A 25572-nucleotide genomic window follows, 5' to 3' on the forward strand; every position below is an offset into this window, starting at 1 on the left:
AGCATTTTGTAGTTTTAGTATACAGGTACTGTCCATACGAGTTTATGCCAAAGTATTTTATAGTCTTTGGATTGATTGTAGGTGGTGGTGTGTGCTTAATTTCAGTTTCTGTGTGTAAATTGTTAGTATATAGAAATGTAATTAATTTTTGTATGTAGATCTTAAAACCTGTGACCTTAATGAATTCACTTATTCTAGATTTTTTTTGTGTTTTTTTTTTAAATAGATTCCTGAGATTTTCTACATAGACATTGATGCCATCTATAAATAGGAATAGGTTCATGCCTTCCTTTGCAATCTGTCTGCTTTTTATTTCTTCTACTTCCGTTGTTATAGTAGCTACAAATTCGAGTACTGTGATCACTTTTAGGGGGAAGCATTCAGTCTTTTACCATTAAGTGCGACATTCAATATAGGTGTTTTGTAGATGCTCTTTATTAAGTTGAAGTGATTTCCCTTTACTCCTAACTTTCTGAGAGTTTTTTAAATCAGGAATATGTGTTGGATTTTGTCAAATGTTTTTTATCTGTGAATTGGTATGATCATATATATTTCTTTTTTCTTTGTTTTTAACTTTTATTTATTTAAGTGTGCTTTTCCAGGACCCACCAGCTCCAAGTCAAGTGGTTGTTTTAATCTAGTTGTGGAGGGCGCAGTTCACAATGGCTCATGCGGGGATTGAACGGCAATTTTGTTGTTAAGAGCACCGCGCTCTAACCAACTGAGCTAACCGGCCACCCCTCATATTTCTTGTTTAGCTTGTTCATATAATGGATTACATTTTTTTGAATGTTGAACCTGCCTTGCATACCTGAAATAAATCTCACTTGGTTATGATGTCTTAATTCTCTTTACATATTGTTGGAGTTGGTTTGCTAATTTTGTGAAGATTTTTGCATCTACATTTATAAGAGACATTGGTGTGTAGTTTTCATTTTTTTTTTTTTTGATACTGTTTTTGTCTGTTTTTTGTATCAGGGTAACACTGGCTTCATAAAATGAGTTGAGAAGTATTCTCTTATCTGTTCTCTGGAAGAGATTGTGGAAAATTGGAATTCATCTTTAAATATGTGTTACAGTTCTCCAGTGAAAAGATCTGGGCCTGGAGATATATTTTTGAGGAGGTTTTAAATCATGTATTCAATTTATTTGGTTTAGGGCTATTCAGATAGTCTCGTTCATCTTGTGTTTTGGTAGTGTATTAGTTTTCTATTCTGCTATAACAAATTACCACAAAATTAGTGGTTTAAAACAATAGAAACACGCACACACACACACACACACTTCTGTGTGTCATACTGGGCATGTCAGGGTGTTGGTAGGGTGGCATTCGTTTCTGGAGGACTAAGGAAGAATATGTTTCCTTGCATTTTTTAGCTTTTAGGGGATGTTTGCTTTCCTTGCTCATGGCCCCCTTCCTCCATTTGCAAAACCAGCAACAGCGAGCTGGATCTTTCTCACACTGCCATCTCTCTGGTTCTGTGACCACAACTGAGAAAGGTTTTCTACTTTTTACAAATCTCTGTGATTAGATTAATCCATGATAGACTCTCCATCTCAAGATTGGTTACCTTCATTATCAGTGCAAAGTTCCTTTTGGCATATGATGTAACATGCTCTTAGTTTCCCACGATTAAGATGTCTGCATTTTGGGAGGTCCATTATTCTGCCTACCCTAGGTAGTGTACGGTTTTTCACATATTGTTCCATTTCTTCTAAGTTGTCAAACGTAATTGCCTCAGGCTCTGTAATGATATCCCTTATTTCATTCCTGGTATTGGTGATTTGTGTTTTCTCCATTTTTACTTTTATCAGTTTTGCTAGAGGTTTATCAATTTCACTGATTTGTTTGAGGACCCAGCTTCTTGTTTAATTCATTTTTCTCTATTGCTTTTCTATTTTCAATTTCATTGATTTTTGCTTTTGTCTTCATTGTTTTCCTCCTCCTATTTTGAGTTTATTTTGGTCTTTTTCTAGGTCCTTATAATAGGAAACTATGTTACTGACTTGAAAACTTCCCTCATTTTTAATGTAATCATTTCCTTCTAGTACTGCCTTAGTTGTGCCCACATTTTGATATCTGTGTTTTGCTTTCATTTAGCTCTATGTACTATTTAAAATTTTCCTTTGAAACTTTCTTTTTGACCCACAGATTATTCAGAAGTATATTGTTTAATTTCCATGTGTTTAGAGATTTTTCTATTGTCTTTCTGTTACTGATTTTTAGTTTGATTCCATTATAAACAGAGAATACATTCTGTACATAATCAATTATTTTAAATTTGTTCAGGTTTGTTTTATTGCCCATGGCCATGTTACATCTTGGTGAATGTTCCATGGTCACTTGAAAAAATGTATATTGTGCTATTTTGGGGTGGAATGTTCTATATTTGTCAATTAAACTGTTGTTCACATTATTCTATATCCTTGCTGGTTTTCTGTTTAATTCTGTAAGTTATTAAGAGGGAGGCGCTAAATGCTATAATTGTGGATTTGCCCAGTTCTCCTTTCAGCTTCATTACTGTGTTTCCCCAAAAATAAGACCTAGTGGGACAATCAGTTCTAATGCATCTTTTGGAGCAAAATTAATATAAGACCCAGTCTTATTTTACTATACTATAACACCCGGTCTTATATAATATAAGACTGGGTCTTATATTAATTTTTGTTCCAAAAGACGCTTTAGAGCTGATTGTCCAGCTAGGTCTTATTTTGGGGGAAACAGGGTAGTTTTTGTCTTATGTATTTTAAGGCTCTGTTGTTTGGTGAATGAATACATAAAATGTATATTCACATAATAGGATACTATCTGGCAGTGAAAATAAATGAAGTACCAGTATGTGCTACAATATGGATGAATTTTGGAAACATTATGCTGAATGAAAGAAGCTAGTCACAAAGGATGATATATTCTATAATCCCATTTAAATGAAATTTCAAAAATAGGGATATCTGTAACATGGAAAGATTAGTGGTTGTCTAGGACTTGGGAGAATGGAAATTTGGAGGAATAAGAACCAAGTGATCTGGAGTTTTTCTGGGGGTAATAAATATGTATATTGAATATATTTTAAAATTGATTTTAGGATGGATATACAACTTTGAATATACTAGTAATTGTGATGATGTACTTTAAAAGAGTAAAGTAAATGTGAATTATATCTTAATAAAGCTGTTAAAAATATATAGAAACTTTCAAAAATTAATGCATCAGTGCTTAGGTATGCTATTTTATACTTATTACTTGCTTTTCATTTGTTTCCTGTTGTTTTTTCTTCTTCTTTTTTTTCGCCTTCCTACAGGTTAGTTGAACTTTTTTTTTTCTTAAGGATTTTATCTTGCTTGTTAAGTGTGTTTGAGTGTATCTTCTTGTATACTTTTTGTAGTAATTGCTCTGTGTATTGTTAAACCCAGAAAAAAATAGCCTTGTAACAGTCTACTGTAATCAATATTTTACCGCTTCAAATGAAGTGTGGAAACTTCACTTCCATTTTAGTCCCTTTAACTTTCCCACTTTAAAATAGCATTATCTTGGGATTGTACATAAACAAAAAAGCCAAGGAAAATGGAGATATTTCAAAAGATGTGACATAGGAAACTAAATATATAAATAAATACTACATGGCTATTCAAAGGACTAAAATAGATCTATCTATACCAAAATGGGAGGATGATCCTGATATAGTAAGTGAATAAATCAGAGTTGCCAAAGTGTATATAGAAAATGAGCTTCTGTATTTGTTTACATACCCACTATGGCATGAAGATTTAAGATAACCCCTAATGATCCCACCTCCTGGTATCCACATCCTGTGTGTAATTCCCTTCCCTTAAGTATGGTAGGCCTAGTGACTTGCTTCTAACCAATAGTATATGTCTAAGGTGGCAGGATGTCACTACAATGATTAAGACACCAGAAATTGTAACTTTTATCTTGCTAGCAGACTTACTCTAGTGACTCTGTCCTTTAGTAGCTTTGAAGGAGCAATCTGCCATATGTAGAGGTGCACATGGCAAGGACGTCCAATAGCCTGCAAGGAACTCAATCTTCCCAACTACCACATGAGCTTGGAAGTGGATCCTACCCCAGCTGAGTGTCAGATGAGACCCCAACCCTGACCAACACAGCCTTGTAAAATACTCTGAATCAGAGGACCCAGATCCCTAACTCATAAAAATTTTGCGGTAATATGTGTTGTTTTAACCCACTAAGTTCGTAATAATTTTTTATACAGCAATACATAACTAATATACCCAGCTATTATTTATATTAGTGTGTGAAGTGGAAAAGTTTTCATTTTTCACTTGATACTTTCCTACGAGGTAAAGATTTTCACAATAATATTACTTTTGTTCCACAAATTAATACATATATAATGATATATATCATATATATGTAAAATATATATGATATATGTTATATATATATGCCATCGACTATATGTATATTTGAATTTCCACTTGTTTCCAATTTGCACAGCCCCATATTGGAGCAGAGCAGTCTCCAAATGATGCATTGTCATACTACTGGCAAATAAATGAGGGGAAAAAAAAGCTACAGCAACAATCGTTGTTCACATGAGAGTTTTATTAGCTTAAGTGATGGTACAACTTAGTTAGCATGCTAATCAATCTAGAACCAAAATAAACAAACCTCTCCTTCTGTTTTAGTGCCTTCAGTAAGCGAATAAAAACAGGAACAGAAAAAGCATGAAAAGGGATATGGTTTTTATACTTTCTCAGAATGTTATCTCCTGGGAATGTCATAACATTAGTCATTATCAGGGAGAAGAGAAATATGTCCAGCATATCAGCAGATGTCTCTAGTATGTGTGTACGTGGATATATGTGTTTCTTTTTAAATTTATTTCTTTAGAACAAGATGGGCAGCACTAGTCATCTTTATTTCTTATAAAGGCTATTCTTTGTGTTATTAGCAATCCAAGAATGATTATTATTCTTGTATCTGATCATTTGGTATCGTCTATTTTCCCTATTGCAATAGTGCTTTTCTGTAATCATGCCTGTTAGATCAAAATCCCAACTTTTAAAAAGATAAATTAGGGATTAGTAAATTATTTTTTTTAAATATTAATTGAGCAAACTGTAAGGAAGGGGGATATAGAGATGGGCCCTGCCGGCAATTGAGAGATGTTTTAAAAGGAAATTCTTTGAATACCTTTGTTTTTCCAAAGTGGTATGCACACTAGTAGATAGTATTAGATATTACCACAATCTACCTTGATTTCAGAGGCAAAATACTAAAAATATAACTGTGTTCAGAAAAATGGAGTTCAGATCATGGACTGGCCTGTTGGGTCAGATGGACATTTTCTAATGACACAGCAGTGCTCTCGTCAATTTAGGGCCCATAGGATGAAACCTATATTGGTCCCTGTAGTGACGTTGCTAAGTTCACGTGGACTCTTACTGTGCGTCTGGTGGAGGGAATCTTGTTTTAGCACAGAAGTGATGCCCAGAGTATAGAAATCTACTTTTCCCTTCACTAGAGGGTTCTCCTCTGATTTATTCTTATTTCTTCTCCGAGTTACTTATAAATATCTATCTTTTACACTTGAAAGTGAAAGTTTTTGAAGTCTACCATCGTGCCATTTCAGTAAATATACTTTAATTACTTAAATTATACAGAAGTACTTTTTACCAGTTTGTTTTAATCTCTTTCTTTAGTGTATTTACTATAAGACATTATAGTTTCTGGCTGAAACTTAAACTGTAGGGAAGTCCTATATTTTAGAGACTCTTTGAAAATCAGATAAAAAATGTAAGGGATAGAACCATAGTGGGTTTTTGTTGTTGTTGTTTTAATAAAATTACAATTTCTACAAGTTTATAAGACGATCCATCCACTGGTATCTCTAATATTCTGTATCTCTCTGTCTCCTTCTGTCTCTTTCTCTCTCTGAATGAAAAACTGTAGAAGTTGGTGTTGCCTGTATTGTAAACAATGTGAGCTTATAAGCTCATGGCATTTTTATTTCTCTTCATCATGTTCACAGGTCTGTTATTACTAAGCCTTTAAATAGTCCTAGCTCATATTCAGTAAGTATTTGTGAAATACATGTTGAAGAAAATGAGAGGGTTGCTAAGTTATCAAAATATTTACCCCAACTTCCATTTTACCCCAGCTTCTGACTAAATAGTTATAAGTCCATCCAATCATGCATTTGCTCTCCAGATGCAAATACAGATTTTTGATTGTGCTTTCATGTGGGAGAAGGTTTAATATGCTAGAAAGAACATAGTTTAGTTGATTGCATGGAATTCATCAACAGCTCTGAAGAATTGCTTTGTAGTTTTTGATTCTTCTTTATTTGAGAAGACTTGTCCAAATATCATTCTTCAGTGAAATGGTTTATATATTTTGAGATGTTTGATGACTTAAGACAGCTGTTACATGCATCCAGATTATAACAGTTTCTGAGAAATTTTTCAGAACTTGTATGTGTAAACCAATGTTGGTACATAGCAGTATGACATTCCATTTTGTGGATCCTCTGCAATGCTGGTGCTTTGTCTAGTAAAACAGACCAATTGTTCAAGTTCTTTTTCTTTTTTTTCAATTAAAATTTATTGGGGTGACAATGGTCAACAAAACTACATAGGTGTCAAGTGTACAATTTTATAACACATCTATATATCACATTGTGTGTTCACCAATGTAATGAACAGAGTCAGTTCTCCTTCCCTCACCATATATTTGATCCTGTTTACCCTCTTCTACCATGCTTTCTCCCCCTTTACCCTTTGTTTTCTGTATCTATGAGTTTTATTTCTTTCTTTGTTTGTCTTGTTCCTTTGTTGCCTTCAGTTTTATATCCCACATTTGAGTGAAGTCATATACAGAGTAGTACACAAGCTTCTAAATAACATTTCTTCCAGGAACTCAAGAAAAGCCCACTATTGTATATGTTTGTTTTTGCCCCCACAATCTCCTCTTACAAACATTTATAGTTCAAAAGAGGCAAAACCATGTAGGATTAAATGGTATTTTTCTATCAATGCTCTACATGTTTCAGCAAGTGAAATGTGATTTAATAGTTCACCCAAAGGCCATATCCATTGCTTTAACTTTAATTTGTTACAAAGCTTCTGTGCAATTCCTAACAGTAATCCTTATACAAGATTCATTAATTGGGTTAGATTTTCTAGATTTGGTAGGTTTTAGCTGTTTCTGGTGAAATCTCAGGGTTTTGACTGCTGTTGCAAATCCAGATTTCCTTGATGTCAGAAGAATTAAGTGTTGGATAGAAAGTAATGTGTAAATCTCCCACTTCTACCCAAGACTTCATAAATGAAAATGAAAGATTGGCCCATAGGATGTCATGCTGAATAATATTATTCTGCTGTGGGTGGTGGTGATAAGTTATTTTGACAAATAACAAATCACAAAGAACCATTTCATTTGTGATCTAAGGATTTGAAAATCCTTTTAGTACTTAGTAAGCCCTAAGTAAATACTGAATGCATTGATTCATGTCTTCATTTCTTAGTTTAACACAATAAAAAAATAAATGTTTCCATTTTAGTGATGTAAGGGATAAAAATGTACATGATCTTTTCCCTCTATTTAGAAATAGCCTGTGTCTTCCCACAGGCAAATAACATAATATTACTTAAATACTGAATAAAAAAGAACCAAAGTGTAATTTAAACCCAATTCCTATGGTTTCAGACCCAGCCCTAAGCAAAAAGCATCATAATGAATGATATATAAAGTATTCCATGGAAATCTTAGATGATAATTTATTATGATACATTAGGTCTGGAACTACTATATAAAATCTCTAAAACCATCAGGCCACATTTGGAAATATCTCAGGGAGTCACCTAAGGTGGAATATTGTTTGACTTCCCAGTCGACTTGCAGACATTTAGAGTATAATTTAAACCTCTCTTAGAAAATGCACAAATTTGCTTTTCATTACGTGTTAACATGACCCAAATTGCTCTATAACCATTAGCAATTTAGTTGTATTATTTGAAGTGTGCATACATAAAAACATGCTTAATATTTTGGTTTTCCCTTGTATATAAAAGCTTGTGTAAAATATTAATGAATACAATGACCCAAGCCCTTTTGAAGGCATTCTTATTTCATATTATATTATTTTATTGAGTATTAATTAAAGACTGCTAGCTAATTGTCCCTTGTTAAGATGGTATATTAATGAAATTTTTCTCTGGACTAGATAATAGCTAAACTTTATATTAGAGAAATTTTATAAGCCTTTCTAGTTATATGAGGATATAGCTAAATTATAGTGTCCACATGAATTCAGAGTGAATTCCATGGGAATTATTTAGGTGCAACAAGTCTTATACTAATTGTACTAACTTGGATTAGCATAATGCTTGATATTTTTCATAGCTCTTTCTTATCCCAGTTCACATTTGATTTTCACAATATGCCCAAGAGGGTGGTAATACGGGTATTATAATTTTTAATTTGTAAGTCCCCTGTTGAGTTGCAGTCTAGGAGGAACATGCCTGATACTGAATTCCACTTTACAGATAAGGTTCAAGCGTATTTATTAGACTTTTTCCTTGTGTTATTCTGGTTTTATGTCGCTGGGCTATACACTAATCTATGACTTCTTTGCTTTTGATTATGTTCTCTGGCTATTTTTTTATGCCAGTATCCAAAAGGAGCTATGAATACATTTTTCATTAAAGAATTTGATTTTGACTTTAAAACATGTCTTCTCCTTAGGGAATCATATTGAGTCAGCAAGCATCCAGCCTGCTGGGAATAACAGGTATTATAATAATATAGCTAAGTGTGAGATCTTGATTGTTTCTGGAGCACATCCTGGATTCGATTGATCGTTTTGCCTTCTTGCCTTGGCAAATTTAAAAAAAATTTTCTGATCCTTCATCTTCAAAAAGGAGATAATGCTAATTAATGTTTTTGTTCAGCTCTGGAATTAAATGAGACAATACATGTAACGTATGGTACAGAATAAGCATTGAATAAATGTCGCTTCTGTTCCTTCCTATCTTCTTTAAAATGTGTTTTAACCCAGGAAGGAAGAAGATATGTGGAGTATTGTTTAGAGAAAGTATTTTACACATATTTTTCTATAATCCAATTAAAAAAACAAGGAACCTGCTGAGAATATGTATATCTTTCCCATATAAATCAGTGAACAAACTTGTTTTTAATTTTTTGGCAGACTTATGAAACCAATTAGCTTGGTAATATATATTCTGCTTTAATGGGCAAGTAAATAATTAATGTTATTGCCTTTTTAAATTTAGCTTTCCAGTTATAAATTAACATAATTAAAAGGGTAATGTTTCAGTATGTATTCTACTAGCCAAATTTAAATCAAGCAATTAAACTGTAGGTTTTCTGCACCAAATGAGCTCAGCTCATAATGACACAGAAAACAGACGTAAATTTGTTTTTCCATGATCAGGTTCATTACAAAAACATGAAGGAAAATACTGGCAGTATGTGTAATCAGATAAATTATTCCAAGTACCTCTTACATACTTTAAATTGTTTTTCTGGGTCTTGTACCTTAAATTGGGAACTGAAACACTGTCTTCTTATCCTTTCTCCTGAGGAATGATCTCTCTGTGCAAAGGATCACTTAATATTTGGTCAATGCTGTTGTGTCGGTAACTGCAATGATCCAACTCTCTGCAGATGATTTACTTATGTGTAGGGACAGGACGTCAAAACCAGAGATGAGATCATTTAAGTGAGAGGTTAGCCATTTTACATGACTTGATTTGAAGGCTAGCTGTGTAAAAATTGAGATTGTGTGAAAATTGAGATTGTGTGATGGAGAAAAGGGGCCCTGAGGGGGTCACGACTGTGCTCTAGAATCCACGTGAATGTAGAAAGATATAAAGCAGTAGGTTGTATTCTCCCTGAGATGTGAAGCAGGTGTATTTTTCCCCTTTGAAATCAGCTCCGTGGAGCTGATTCAAACAGATTTTAATGTAGGACAATATATTTTGTGACTACATTGTTCCAAGCTGAATCATTAGAAAATGGGACCTGCTATGTGGGGATAATTGAATTGCAGACATTTTTAATCTTCAAGAAATACTGGTATGTAATTAAACACGTACTGACTAATCATCTATATTTAACTGCTCACCATGTTGAAGCATACTACTAAAAGAAAAATTCTGCAGCACATTAGGATGGGCACATGTATCACATAAATGTCTTTTTGGAGACAGATACTGCTGATTCTCTTTCTTGTCCACTAATATGTCCATGAAGTTTAATCCCCCCTTTAGTGGTGTTGAGGATATGAAAACACAACATTTTGACATGGATCTTTAATGTGTTCAATCTTTAGGGATGCATTATTTTAGTGTATCCAATATCTTAAGGATGAAATACTCAAATTCTTTGTTGGGGATTTTTGGAAAATGTGCAGCCTGTTGCTTGTGCTTTATTTTGATTGGAGAATACATTTCTTCCCTTTGATGTTTGATCTCGGTGTTAAAGGGTACTTATCAGCTTAGGTCCAATTAAGAGTGTTTCTAAAGGTGATAGATGATCACTCCACTTTATTTTTCTGCCCAGCATTATTTCTTTCCAAAGTCATTGCCTATTATTTCCTAATATCTGTTATGAATCCTTAAAAGAAAATAATGTTGGCAATTACAACTAACTTACAGTATTTATCATTCTAGGAGACAGGCAGTAGCTGTCTCATTACCCCACTAGCTTACACTGGAATAAGTCTGTAAGTCACGGGTTCTAAATCTTATTTTGGATCAGAAGCCATGTCCTTCTCCTTAGGAAAATGCAAACAACAACACATTTTGCATAAATTGTAGAGGATTCACAGAACCCCTAGCAGCTCATCCATGGTTTCAGGTTAAAACCTCTGAATAATTAGTTATCAATACTAATCACTCATAACTGTATTTACTTTTAGGACGTTGAGGGAATTGGTATGATCCACAGATAAAATTTCTACCGAGTCTTACGGCCTTTCCTAAGCAAAATGTATTGCTTTTATTTAATGCCTTTTGCAGAGCTGTGTATCTACACAAATGGTTAGAAATGCATAGATAAGAGGGTTGATCAAGTTCACTATTTAGCTTCACTGTAAGTGGGTCAGGCCAACACAGGGGCCAATAAAAATCACCACAGTTTATTATTTTAGGTTTGTATTACTCTTTCCGGGACATAAAGAATCCATAGAGAAATGGGAAGTTTCAAAAATGGCTCCAAAAGTTCTACTTAACCTCTGTCTAACAATGACAGTAACACCAGGTGAATGTAGGCAGTGGAATACTGGTTTTGCCAACCTTCAGAATATACCGTGTTTCCCCGAAAATGAGACCTAACCGGAAAATAAGCCCTAGCATGATTTTTCAGGATGCCATCCCCAGAAGATAAGCCCTAATGAGTTTTTGTGTTTTTTTTGGAGCAAACTTTATTGTAAGGCCCGGTCTTATTTTCAGGGAATCATGGTAAGTACTTCCAACACATCTGATTTCCTGTTACCAGTGATTTAACAACCGGATGAAAATTTAACATGGGGCTCTTGCTAGCTGGCTTCAACATACCATGATCAGTCTTTAATGTCATCACTCAGTCACCCCATAGTCGTTTTCCTTCTCGTGAAGCAAACTCCTCTTCTTTTGTACACATTCTTTCCTCTCTCTTCTCCCTTCATGTCTTGGTTGGCTGGCTTCATCCTCTTCCTTTCGGCCCCTGTGCAGATCTCAGTCATTCAGTTTTGTTTGGTTCTTCTCTGATTTCTCTGTGGTAGGGATAGTGCAGTGGAGAAATGGAGTGGGATTGGGAGTTGGGGTAGCCATGCCAGCCAGAAGCCTTGCTCTTCCTTTAACTTTAAAAATAGCTTAATCAGACAGAAAAAGTAGAGAACCATATGAGTTCACTGATATGTGTATATAAAACTGAAAACAACAAAAGAACAAGACAAATGAAGAAACAAAAACTCATAGACACAGACCATAGTTTAGTGGTTACCAGAGGGTAAGGGGGGAGGGGGGTGGTGGATGAGGGTAAAGGGGGTCAAATATATGGTGATGGAAGGAGAACTGACTCTGGGGGTTAATATATATCACACAATGTGATATATAGATGATGTATTGCAGAATTGTACACCTGAAATCTATGTAACTTTACTAACAATTGTCACCCCAATACACTTTAACTTAAAAAAAATAGCTTAATATGTTTAAAGTCCCTAAGGTAGCTTACGTGGTGCTGTGTGGTCTCACCCCGATTTTTCCATTGTAATTGGTTATAATGCTCCCTCCTGAAAACACGTAACTCATCCATCCATGTAAGACTTCTTTAAGTTCCTTGAAAGAACAGTTTTTCTCATCCAGGCTCTTCTACACGTAGTTTCTTCTGCCTAGAAAGGTCTTCACATCTCTTCCCCTCTTCTTATGTTTTCATTCAGAGAAACACTCTTCAGCCTCAGATCCCATGGAAGCCCCCCTCTCTTTGATGCCCAGGGTGAAGAGTATCCCTTAGTGATCCCACTAGGCCTTGTACGAAAAACTATTTAACGCCCGGTGTCAGCACAGTAACAAAGTCACTCCATGTATATTTGCCAAATAAGGAGCCACAGCTCTTAAAGACACCTGCAGATTAGAAATCAGAAGATCTTGCATCATTTGGGGTTTGTCAGAAGCTCTCTAAGACTTACATAGTTTTCTTCATTTATACAATGTTGTGAGTTTCTGTTCCTGCAGTATTGGGAGGTACCAATTCACCTTGCTTTGGGACTCAGAGGTAGCATGTAATATTTAATTTAGTCCTTTGTATCTGATTTTAAGACATAGGAAGCAGCACACTGCTGTGGTTACGAGTGTGGACTCCACAGTCAAACCAACTTGATTCAAATCCCAGCATTCTTATTTGGACAAGTTGCTCATTTTCTCTACCTGTGAAGTGGAGATTATCATGGAACCTTTTGAATAAGTCAGTTGGGAAGAAGAAATGAGTCAACACATGTGAATGGGACTTAGATTTTATAATTACTGTTACTGATGATTTTTCTCTGTTCACGGACTTCCCTAAAGCTTTATTACATTTCTTCCCTTGCATTTACAATAGCCATATTTCTACTTTAGCTTATTGGTACTAAGCTCCTATTCCAAATAATCCCCAATATCATCTTGTAAGGAAATTAAGACGATATTTTTCACTCAACTTATAATTAAGTTGCTTAGTAGCATCAGCATAATGAATCTCAGGAAACACGAAGCCGTTTTTTGTTCTCCCATTTCCTCTCAGAAATAAGCTCTTTCATGTACGTTGGCAATTTTGTTCTTCAAATAAGTGTTCTCTCCCCAATGTTCAAGATAACTTTTCAAATTAATAAAATGATTTCCATTCCAAGGAGATAATTGTAATGTTTTAGTTTGAGAGTAATATCCAGGAATTTTTAGAAGCTGGAGCTTGTCATAATATCACTTAAATATAAGTAACATTCTAACTGCTTCAGGAGAGTGGCTCCGTTGATTCCAACCCTGCTTGAGAAGTGAATTTAGCGTCCCGGTTGCCAGCTTACATACGTTGTGAGGATAAATATGTTGTGAAGCGTCCGGGATTTTGGATGGGGAGGGAATAATGAGAGCATTTACATGAGAAAAACTTACTAGAAAATATGGTTTCAGAAAGTAGGATAAATTTCCACTATAAAAGGAAGAAAGCAGTTACTTGAACCTCCTTGGAACACAGCTGGGCAATGAACCCAACCTTCTCATAAAGGAGAAAAGAGAGCCCACCTCATCCACCGTCATCTCCAAGTCTGTTTTCATCTCCCTTTTTCGGGGAATGTGGAGTAAAGGTCGTACTTTCTATCTCCAATACGCTGAGGACCGTGAGGCCGGAAGGAGCACCGCGCTCCTCAGTATTAGAAAAGTAGCAAGTATGTCCGCTGCATCTTGAGTAGGCAGGAGTGGATGGTGGAAGATGAGCCTGGTGGAGTAGAGGCCAGTCTCGGTGGTCTTCTAAACCATGGTAAGATTTTGGGGTTTTATTCCAAGGGCAGTGTGAAGCCTCTGGGAAGTTTAGGCTGAGTGGTTTGGAGTCAGCCAGAGGTGAATTGATTGGAGACCACCTGGAAGGCTATTATGATGGTCCAGGTAAGTGAAGATCTGCTTTCCATGGCTCAGTCTAGGACGGTAGACGGAGCGCTCGCCGTCCTGGCGGAGGCATTGCAGATGAGCTTCTTGGTGGCAGCTTCACGGACTTCTCAGTAAGATGATATGTTGCTGTTCATGTGAAAGGACATTAAAAAAAAAGCAACCACAGCTTATCCTTTACAGTGTGTGTTACGAGTGTATACGTCTGTGTGTGTGCATGTATTGCACAGGTCAAGTGTGTAATTTTTGTCAGAAGTTTCTTAGTTAAGACTGGATGCTAGACGTGTAGAATTTTCTTAAAGCTTTCCTATGTGATTGTGAACTAGGTCGAGGATATACTCATTTGTTTTCCTTTTTAATAAACCATTTTCTCTTCTTAGAAATTTGTCAACTTAGAACTTTCAGTAAGTGAGATGTAAAATTAAGATAGACGTTTTTGGATTTTTACCAAATGGTTCATGTAAGTTCATGAGCATTACTTGGTGCCAGATGGCTGAGAACAATTATCGGGCCTTTCTTTCGACTTGAATGTTTCAGAGAACTTTATGATAAGTGACTAATTTAGCTTCACATTTGTCTGGTGAGAAGGGAGAGGGAAAAATAATAGCTAGCCATCTAAGGCCCATTTATGTAATCCATAGGGCTCTTGGACTCTGAATCAATATTAAATAGTAACTTTGCCTGTGCTATGGTGGGAACCCGACGATGTGGGCAGCCTTTGGACCAGCAAACCTGCATTGCCCAGTACTTCGGACCTAGACTTAAGGAATTGTTATTACGGTTCTGTTTGTGTTTCTTTGTTTTGAAAATTGAAAACCAGGGTGCTAGACCTGACATGTATAGTCTTTCTGCTTGCAACAACCTAGGTTTTATTCTTCTTTTATAAGCATGAGCAACTGAGACCAGAGGAGTAGGCTTAGGTTCTTAGAGCAGGGATTTGGTTCAGAAGGTTGAATGACTCCATAGTCATTGCTTCAAAGTGAAATGACAGCTTTCCTGTCCTTGTCCCCAGGTGATGAGGCTGTTCCTTTTCCTACCCGGACATTTTGCCGGCTCACAATGTGTATCTGTGTTGTTTTATAAACTCTTCTGTAATCTACCTCTTGATGGGGCTAAATATGTTTCTAAATCTAATTTAATCTTTCTGGTTTCTAATGTAATTTCAATGCAAGCTTATTGCCAATGCAGTAGTTTTGCAATTAGAGTGGAGTCTCAGTTTATATGCATTTAATTTATGTAAATTCAACTGTACGTGCATGGCAAATAGAGAACTATTTAAACAGTGCAGGGGAGTCTGTCCTCATTCCATGCAATGAGCACAATGCCCACAGTAAGAGGGGAGGCTGGATTCTGTTTCTGTCCCTGTCTCAGTCCTTCAGCCCTCTTACGGGGTGGATACTTGGCCTAAAGGAGTGATAGTCTGTTGTTTAAAAATAATTACTTTGCACACTACAAGACCCCTAAGATGAGTCTTCACTTGTCAACCAAACAAACAACTGTCTGCTACAAAAGTGAAGGAAAGGATTTTTTTCCTTTGGAGTTATCTATTCATTTAACACTTAATGAGAACGTGACAACGTATGCACGAGCACTGTTCTAGGTACTAGAAATACTGCTGGGAATACAGGAAGGTATAAAAAATCCCCTGCTGTAACAGAATTGACAGCTGAGTGGCTTTTGAGATCTACAATGTCAGGCTAAACATGCTGCCTTCCTAAGATGTTTTTAGAATAACGTTGGTTATGTGTGATTTTTCACTTTAGGTGTTGATTTTAAAAATTAAACCCCTCTATACAACTACTTTGAACTCATTTTGGCAGTGTCTTAGAAAACTAAACACACTCATATGTTATCATTCAACAATCATGCTCTTTTGAATTTACTCAAAGGAGTTGAAAACTTAAGTCCACATAAAAAGCTGCGCATAGATGTTCACAGCAGATTTATTCATAATTGCCAAACTTTGGAAACAACCGATAACCTTTCAGTAGGTGAATGGATCAATAAATTGTGGTACATTCAGACAATGGTATAGTATTCAGTGCTGAAAAGAAATGAGCCATGAAGCCATGAAAAGACCTGGAGGAAACTTAGATGCATATTGCTAAGTGAAAGGAGCCCATCTGTAAAGGCTACATACTGTGTGATTCCAACTATATGACGTTCTAGAAAAGATACAATTATGAAAAAAATAAATAGTAGATCAGTGGTTGCCAGGGCAGGGGAGAGATGAATAGATGGTGCACAGGGGATTTTTAGAGCAGCGAAACTGTTCTGTCTGATGCTATTAGAGTGGATACATTTGTCAAAACCCGTAGAATGTACACCAAGAGTGAACGCTAAGGTAAACTGCAGACTTTGGGTGAGTATGATGTGCCAGTATAATGGTTCATCAATTGTAACAAATGTACCACTCCAGTGCAGTATGTTGTTGGTGGAGGAGGCTTCGTATGTAGGATCAGAGAATATATGGGGACTCTATCTTGTGCTCAATTTTGCTGTCAACCTAAAAATGCTATAATAATCAGTCTATATAAAAATAAACCCCTCCTTCCCACAAACCACAGCTTGTCCTGTGTCTTATGTATTCTTACCAGTTTTCTGATAATAGATGTATCACGGGTTTGTAGTTTTGCTTAGATGGTAGAAGTGTTTGGTAAGATGCTATATGGTGTGGCTTGGTCATGAAAGATGAGAACTGGGCATTAGAGACCTGGTCTCTTGTCATCCATCTGACCCCAACCACTTCTGTGCCTTTAGACAAACCACAGCCTTCTCATCTGCAAAATAATAGGCTTCAACTGTCTGACTGCTATGGCCCAGTCCAGTTCTTTTCTTTGAAATATTTTTAACTGATTAAGACTTTTTCCTAAATGTTTAACAGTAGTAGGATAAAGTCCTTTCAATGTAATGAATTGTGTCATATTTTTGTTCCTCTAAAAATAAAAATATTTAAAAAGTATGTAGATTGACTATTATCCTGTGAGCGTCCACATAGGGAAGATTCCTAGAATCTCTTACATAATTCTTCAGGCATTGTTGCAAAAATCTTAGAGTTATTATGGTTAAAGTACAAATATTTTATACTGTGTGACACTTTTGTTTGTAGAGGTTATTTTGGAGAAAAGGTATTCAATGTGACCTAACAGAGATAAAGGACAGTCATTGCATTTTCAATTTTTATAATGTTTTACTATATAATGTTATACTTTCAACATTAAGGAAATGGTACATTGAATAATTGTGTGTCTACCACCCAGTGTTAGTAAATCCTAAGGTTTTACAATATTTGCTTCCCAGTTGTTTAAACAAAATATTGATGATTAAAGCCTTACGTGGAGAAAATTATTTTTAAAATAAATTTTCCGTTTCTGTCTGTAAATAAGTCACAAATTTATTACGAGAAGAAAAAATTGAAAATTGAAAAAGGTCAAAATAGTACATAACCTTACCACCTAGATAAAACTGTTATTACCGTTTTCATAAACTTGCTTTATCATGCAGATGTACATGTGCTTGTATCTGGCAAATAGTTTTTTAAATTTTTCCTTAATAAAATAAAAAGAACATATTAAAGTAGAAAGAACACGGTAACGGAATGTACCCACCCATAAGCCAGCTGCACGAGCTACCAGTGTGTTGGCAGTCCTGTTTTAGACATTGCCCAGCCCCGACGGGATCTAATTCCCACCCGTACGACCATGTCTTCATTAAGTGTGTCAGTATTTATCTCTAAAAGGAGACTTTTTTTTTAAATAAATACAACAATGCCATTATTATACCAAAGATATTAATTATTTAGTCCTCTCACATATCTAGTCGCTTTTCAAATTACTGATTATAATTCTTTTTTTTCCCATCTCGTTTGTAAATCAAGACCCAAGTAAGTTCTGTCCTTTAGAATTGACTTTCATGTCTCCTAAGTCTCCCTTAATTCATAGCTCGTCCATCACGCTCCATTATTTTCCTTGTAATCTACTTGTTGAAGGCGATAGGGTGGTTTGTCCTGTAGACAGTCCCATAGTCTGGATGTTATCGATTGCATCCCTGTGATGCAAATTTCTCAGTCACTGGCATTTCCTATAAGCAAGCAGATTTAATTCAGGTTGCATGCTTTTTGCCAGACTGTTTTATAGGTGAAGCTTTGTGCTTCTATCAAGAGGCATGTGAACTCTCTCTTCTGTGGTGTTAGCAACCACTGATAATTATTACCTAGATCTATTTCATTAGGGATCACAAAATGTTGATATTCAAATTTTGTTAATTTGTTTTTATATTTGGTAATAAAACTCCTAAAAATGGAAACTTTCTTTCATCAGTCCCTGATTATAAGTCACAAGGAAAAGCAGAGCAAAAGCTTGATTTTCTTTTATTTACCATTTTTCAAAATAATGATTTGATTCTCCAGCATCCTCCAAAGGTGACTGATTTTCTTTTTTTCTTCTTAGCATCATTATAAACCCATTGATTTAAATACATCTGTAGTGGTTTAATCGTTTTCAATTATTACTCTCATTGATGCTCTAATTTTCCCATCCATAATTTGCAATTCTCTCATTATGTGTGTTCTTGAGTTCTTAGGCTATTTGCATTTCTTTTTCTTTAAACTTCCTGTTGCTATCCCTTACCTATTTTTCTAGACAATTATTGATGATTTTCATTTCTATCTTTAGAAGATCTTTATATATTAGGGTTATTAACTCTTTGCTTTTATGAAATGCAAAGATGGTACCCCCTCACAAAATTACGTAAGCAACGTAAGAAGATAAATAACAAACTGGGAAAACATATTTACATTTTTTATCACAAGGAAGAGTTCACAGCTTAGCAGGCAGTGGTTGGAAGCCGAGATGGCAGGCTCAGACTCTTCTGGCTGCCAGTCAACACTATATGATATTGTACAACTTACTTGAACATTCTAAGCCTTCCCTTTTCCCATAGACAAAACGGGAATCCTAATAACACTACTTCATTAGTGTATCGGGAGCATCTCATGAACACACACAAGCTCAGCACAGTGCTGGCGTGTATAAGCTAAATAAAGCATAGTTTTTGAGACTCTTCTTGTTTATTACCGATAATGCTGATAATCATTTGAGCTTTCATTACCACTTTTACCCTCAGATTATTTGGGTTTCCCCAACACATCAGTATGGCAGGAGACCTGATAATTCTCTAGGCCAGCCTTTTGTGGTTGCTGCCATAGAGTCAGCAAGGAAATGGCATAGCTTTGTTTGGACATCACTCAGTGAATGGTGTTATGCATACAGGATTTATTTATGTCCGTGTACAGGCATTATGTCTATGCCTTGGCTCTTAAAGTGCATCCTTACTCTGTGCCTCGAAGAAATAAATGTGACACATTGAGTTCGTGCTCTCAATGACTTGGCCTAGTAGGCAAGAGATAAATGTGTTATCACACATATTGCTGTTTTTTACCCTCTTATGTATGTAAGAGACAGTGGAGGTGTTATTATGCCCACTTAATAAAGAAGAAAATTCATAGCACCATGAATTAATAACATACATGCATTTTGTTAATTGAGACATAGCACCATTGTATTAAAATTATCCTCACAAAGAACCCTTTGAGGTAGGTATTATTAGGATTTCTGTATTGCAGATGAAGCACTGAGGGGATTAAATAACATGCCCAAAGGTAGAGATAGTGGGTAGCTGAGCCTGGAATCAAACCCAGGCAAGGATCGGATACTTTGAACCGGTATTACCCTTGGAGTGTATGGTAGGGAGGCAGAAAAATGTCCTTGTTGGCGTCTCCTAGAATAACAGGGTTTTGCTGAGCATCCTCCTTCTGTGTCCACAGTGGTGGCATATTGTGGATCTAAATTACATGTGTGACTGCGTAGGAAATTAGGGGCCAGTGTTTTTGGGGTCCAGTATGCTTTCTAATCATTTTCTTTATTTTGTTGGAAATACATAGAAAACTGCCACTTAAAATGTCCCATGGTAATTTAATCACTGGCCTGTCTAAGCCTGTGGCCCAAGTCTGTCCCCACACTATGAGATAAGGACCGGGTGGTGAACTCAGCTATTGTCTAGGTTTGAGGCAGCACAGAACACCCACTGTCTTGATTTGAAGACATGTGGCACAGCATGGTGCCACTGTGAATTCTGCTGGTATCTACGTGGTATGTTGGTTGACAGACAAGCATGGAAGTTTATGAGAAGTTATGACTAACTGTGTGAATCATACAAAGAGCAGATGTATTTAGAGAACTCATGTACACTTGCTATTGTACACAAGTACTGCTTTTCTGGCAACAAAGACCAATTTCTTAATGCAAAGGGTGGACCTGTGTTTGTAGATACCTAAAATAGCAAATGTCAGCCTTAGAGGGATAGTGAGTAAGTGTGTATGGAGAAGATGAGGGTGAGCATTGCTCCTTCTGCAAACGTGAAGTGTTACCATCACATCTCTGAGCCACTGTTGTCAACTCTCTACACATCGTCAGGATCTGACCCCCTTTATGAAATTGAAGGTAAACATTTCATTACACAGCAAAGAAGAATACAAATCTGCCGTTAACCCAGATGCTAGGAAATTCTCCAACATTCCACTAAAGTGTGCAGTGACTTTTCTTCTACAGTCCCTTTGATTTCGCCACTCAATTTAAAAGGCTAAGGAGTTAAGGAAATAAGGCGCTGATGCCCTGGCAAGCGATCTGTTGTCTAAAAGTCACTAGGTGTTTTCTAAAATCCTTCAAATCCAGGGGCCCAGATTGTCTCTTGCTATTCCCTAGCAGTTCAAGTGTTTGGTGTCCAGACTAGGAATGAATAGACAGGAAAGTTTTTAATATTGAGCCCAAGGATAGTGATTCCAGTTTCGGATGATCATCTAGATTCCCTCAGTATTTTGCATGGCACGGGCCCAGCATTGTTTCTTTAATGTCAACCAGTAAGAAATGTAATTAATATTGTACAAACCAAGACCCCACCACCAGTGGTGACTTGGCTCACTATCTCTGCTGCTCAGGAAGCAACTGTTGCAGTGAGTGGTGTGGCCTCCTCTATGGCTTTGGGAGAAAACTGTCTTTTTCTTTCTGGGTGCTTTCACTCTCATTGGCAGAGATTGATCTGGACCAGTTTTCACAGTACCATTCTGAGGAGACAGAATTCTTCCTGGAGTTCAAACTGTGGCATTTCCAAGCCTGATCAGAATCAGGTTTAAGTAGAACTAGAGTCCAGGAAAGAATTCATTGTGATTTTCAGAGTGCTTGGGGACACCAGTTAAGTTCCAGGGTTCGTTCTGAATTTTAACTCTGTCAAATTCTACTTATGTGATTTCAAACACATAATGTCCCCAAATTTCACCTTCCTTATAGGCAAATGGATGTAGTATACGTATGATAAAGCATCGCTGGCAGTGTGTAGGCGTGTGAGGCACAGCCTTGGATGTGTGGTACACGCGGTGTATCTATAATCCCAGTTCTCCTTCTCAAATGTGTTGTAAAGTCCTTATGCGATGTTTCTCCAGTTCCCGGTAGGACCTGACCCTGTTGGCATAGATTGAACTTATAGGTCATCTTTTACTCCTGGCACACTTCCACTTAAAAATCCTAAGGTCCATTACAGAGTTCCTGATTCCTTTCTGTCCTTCTCCTATCTCCCTGGTCATGGCCTCTCTGGACACCGTGTCTAGTGCATTTGCAGATCAGTGCAGTGCCTATGTGAGCTTTATACTTACAGGAATCATTCAGTGCAGCCCAACCATCACTGAGGTGTGGTTCCCACGCTGCCATCAGAGAAGCCACTAATTGATACCTCTTGAAAAATGACATATTCCCTGATGCGCTCAAGGCTGGCCGCCAGGCAAAGGTGCCACCCACATCTATGATTAGCACTCTGCTCATGTAGACACTGTGATTGAAGGTGTATGTCCTTTCTGGACATTGATTCCCTTTGACAGTATTCCTATTTTCTGTTTATTTTGCCTTCTAACCACATTAACCCAATTGTAGTTTTCAAAGATTTCTGAAAAGCGAATTTCTGAAGTTTTCCCTCTGAGCCCAGTGCCCTCTATACCCTACCATCCATGTGGCATCTCGTTAATGGACAGTGTATTTGTGGGTTTGGTGAATAACTTCTGTTTATTTGCTGAAGGAGGGAAATAAACCAGGATCAACTCAGAAGAGGTGTGTTACGGGGGATGGAGTGAAGGGCAAACTAAGGAAATAACCTTGTCTCCTGAAAAAAGCAAGAAGTACATAATTTTCTCTCTATTTTAAGCAGAAATTAGGGTGTTTATATAGGCACACCTTATATCACTTCTTTGGCGAATCAGCAACTTGTAGGAGTTTGTCATGCCTTCCCACGTCTGGGCAGAAGTTAGAAAATTGTAAAAGATAAAGAAAGAACTGCTGGAATAAAACCTTCACGAGGGTAGGAATAAAGTCTTTAATGTTCTCTACCACATCCCCAGTCCTTAAGAAAATGCCTGGCACATATTATGTATTCAATAAATATTTGTTAGTAAATGCATTCTGAGCAAGTCCTTCAGTGACTTAGAATGGATTGTAAGTTTTTCCTGATGCGTCTTAACTTTTTATTAGGTTGTGATGTAACTGTAACTAAACCTGAAAGGTAGGTGACATATTTTTATGCTGCTATTACTGAACATAGACAGTTTCTTAATATCATGTAGGACAAAAAGAAAGAAAGAAAGATGCATTTCGATAGACTGGAGACTTGAATTCTCCAAGCAGTCAGCACAATTTCTTTAATAAGTCCATATATCATTGTGCTGAATTACAGCATTGTTTGCTTTCCGAGTTGTGTTTCTTGGCTTTGGGATGCAGGAGTAATTGTAGACTGTGGTTTGACTATTATCAGCCTGCTGTAATACTAGGGCCAAGATCATCCTCAAATAGCCAGGCATCAGCAAGAGGACAAGAAATGAACCAGAAAACCTAAGTTTCTCATGTTACAAAGTACTGCCATCCGCCTGCAGATTGTGGGGGCATTTGGGGTCATGATACTCGTCTGATCCTGGGGGTGGTCCAGAGAAAGTTGCCCAAACTCACCAAAGGCCTCCAAAGCAATGTTATATGATGCAAGACAGAAAAGAGTCGGACTCTGGCGGGGAGCGAGAGGCAGGTAGATAAAATTATGTAATGTCACCCAGCATGTAAGCCTGCAACAATAAAGATAAAACATTAAGAGCAGCAAACATTTATTGAGTACTTATGTCATGCATAGTGATGAATAATTTAACTGTGTTGCCTCATTTCATTTTCATAAGCATCTTAAAGGGAGAGCTATTTCTATCATCTCACTTTTACAGAAAAATCAGACACTTAGAGAGGTGCAGTGTTTTGGTCAGGGTTTCATAGTGGTGGAACCAGGATATGGAAACTGTAATTATCCCCAAACCTCTTTCTAAAACATCGCACCCTGTTTCCTAACTAATCTCAGACTGTCAGAATAAGAGAGCTTGTCTCATTGGGAAGGCAACACTGGAGCAAAGATACAATGAAACAGTGAGGGGAAAAAGAGCTTTCCCGAAAAAGGAAACTGTGAGTGCCTAAGCCTCAAGTAGACGTAGGCGCATGTTAGAGGAACAGCTAGGCCAGTGTGGCCGGAGGGGAATAAGTGAGAGGAGAGGAGTGAGAGACAAAGACAGTGGTAACAGAGCTGCACCAGAAGTGGGCTTTTCGGACGTTGTCATGACTTTGATTCCAGGTGATGTGGAAGGCTTTTGAGCGAGGGAGTGTCACTGTCTTACTCAAGGGTCTAGTTGAGAGTGCCAGCCACGGCTTGGGCATGCCTTCTGTGTAGCGGTCTAGATCTATCATGGTGCCTCGGATTAGCGTGACAATAATGGAGGAGGGACGAGTGACCCATTACTGGATGTGCTGTAAAGACAGTGCCACCAGCGTTTGCTGATGTCGTGGAGGATGTGGGCGCATATGACAGAGAGGAGTCAGGATTGACTGGATGGGTTTGGGCTGACCAACAGTGTGAACAGAATTGCCACTGACTGAAAAGAATAAAGTAGGAAGACTGCTGGAGACAGCCGAGACAGTGGCCAGTGATAACAGGCTCATTTGGTATCTTAGGAGCCCAGTGAACACGTGTTTCAAGATGCAGTGATGCCATGTCCCCTGGTCTCATTTCAGCCTAGGCCACAGTGCTACACACCTGGTTTGTGTTTACTGAAGATTTGCTCGCTTCACTGGTCAGAATATACCCCAGGTAATGAGTCATCCGGGGGAAAACACTTTTCTGCTCTGATCTTCAGTTTCCCTGTAAGTGACGCGAGCAAATTTGGCTAGTCTTGTCCTACAAAGATCTTCCAGCCTCGATATATTGTGGGTTTTTTCTGATTTTGTGTGATTCTTTGATTCTAAACAAGGCTGAATCCATTCAGGTGTACGCATTTTTATGCCAATCGGAATTTAAGGTCTCTTCTGTTTAGTCTCTTAAAACCAAATGGTCTGGAATTTAATATCACAGTTTTATGTTTGTGTATTCATGTATGTATATATGTATTTATTTATTTATTTATTGTTAATATCTTCTTTCTCCTTTGGTTTTTGTAGACGTGGAAGAAACCGCCTTCTCCTGGGACTTGGGGGGAAGGCTGTATTGGACCCTGTGTTGGAGGTTACGAAAATTCTCTCTTTGGTGGTGGCCTGAGGAGATTATCTCAACCCCAATGTTGCCCTGAAATCTGTGTTCAAGATTCAAGAAGATTAGGACTGCTAAGGTATGAACTTGTGATTTTGCTATTTTGTGAGGCAAATACTTTTAAAGACATTTAATCATTTCCATAGCCTTTTGTCCCCTTCATGCCCCTTTCTTCTTTCTCCCTTCTTACTTTTAAACGGTGCCCTTTTCTTTTGCTACCAGCTTGTGGGGTGTGGTGGGATAAAGACATAGTGGGAAGAACTGACAGCTGCGTTGCCTCTGAGATAAGGTGGCAGTGAGACACAGCAAGGGGAGGGATTTGTGCTGGTTCTCTGACCAAACAAAAGAGAAATGGAGGTCGGTGCCAATGTGATAAGACTTCAGATTGAGACGTAAGTAAAGAAGTGGTGCTGTGTGACCCACAGTTAATTTCCATTTTCAATGTCCACAGGAAACTTGGGCAAAGCTTTGCGTTGTATTTCAAGGTCTTCTGGGGAGCGCTTTTTATATTTCTTTTAGATACATACCCATGCTGGCAGATTCAAAGGTGGAGTCAAGAGGTCCCTTTTTTTTTCTGGTTACAATGAAAATTGTGTGTGTGTGTGTGTGTGTGTGTGTGTGTGATCATCATACATACATACGTATATATACATACGTACAAATATATGTGTGTGTGTGTGTATGTATACTGGGGATGCCATAAACATGTATACACATTTTAAGAGATGCTAACACTTTGGTTAATGTTGCTCAAGAAGAAGTGTCTGGACGCTGATGGGAACCACTTTGAGCACCTCTTGT

At 37.2% G+C, this 25572-nt stretch overlaps 1 protein-coding gene across 1 annotated transcript in view; it reads left to right on the forward strand.

Annotated features, from left to right (window-relative positions):
* SGCD (sarcoglycan delta) overlaps positions 1-25572 on the forward strand; it is an 832261-nt gene that overhangs the window by 307803 nt on the left and 498886 nt on the right. Inside the window, exon 2 of the mRNA XM_033096288.1 lies at positions 24684-24850. The gene's annotated coding sequence lies outside the window, so the exon portion shown is untranslated. The remainder of the gene's footprint in view (positions 1-24683; positions 24851-25572) is intronic.

The sequence above is a fragment of the Rhinolophus ferrumequinum genome, chromosome 24 (genome assembly GCF_004115265.2).
Source record: "Rhinolophus ferrumequinum isolate MPI-CBG mRhiFer1 chromosome 24, mRhiFer1_v1.p, whole genome shotgun sequence".
Taxonomy (NCBI): Eukaryota; Metazoa; Chordata; class Mammalia; order Chiroptera; family Rhinolophidae; genus Rhinolophus; species Rhinolophus ferrumequinum.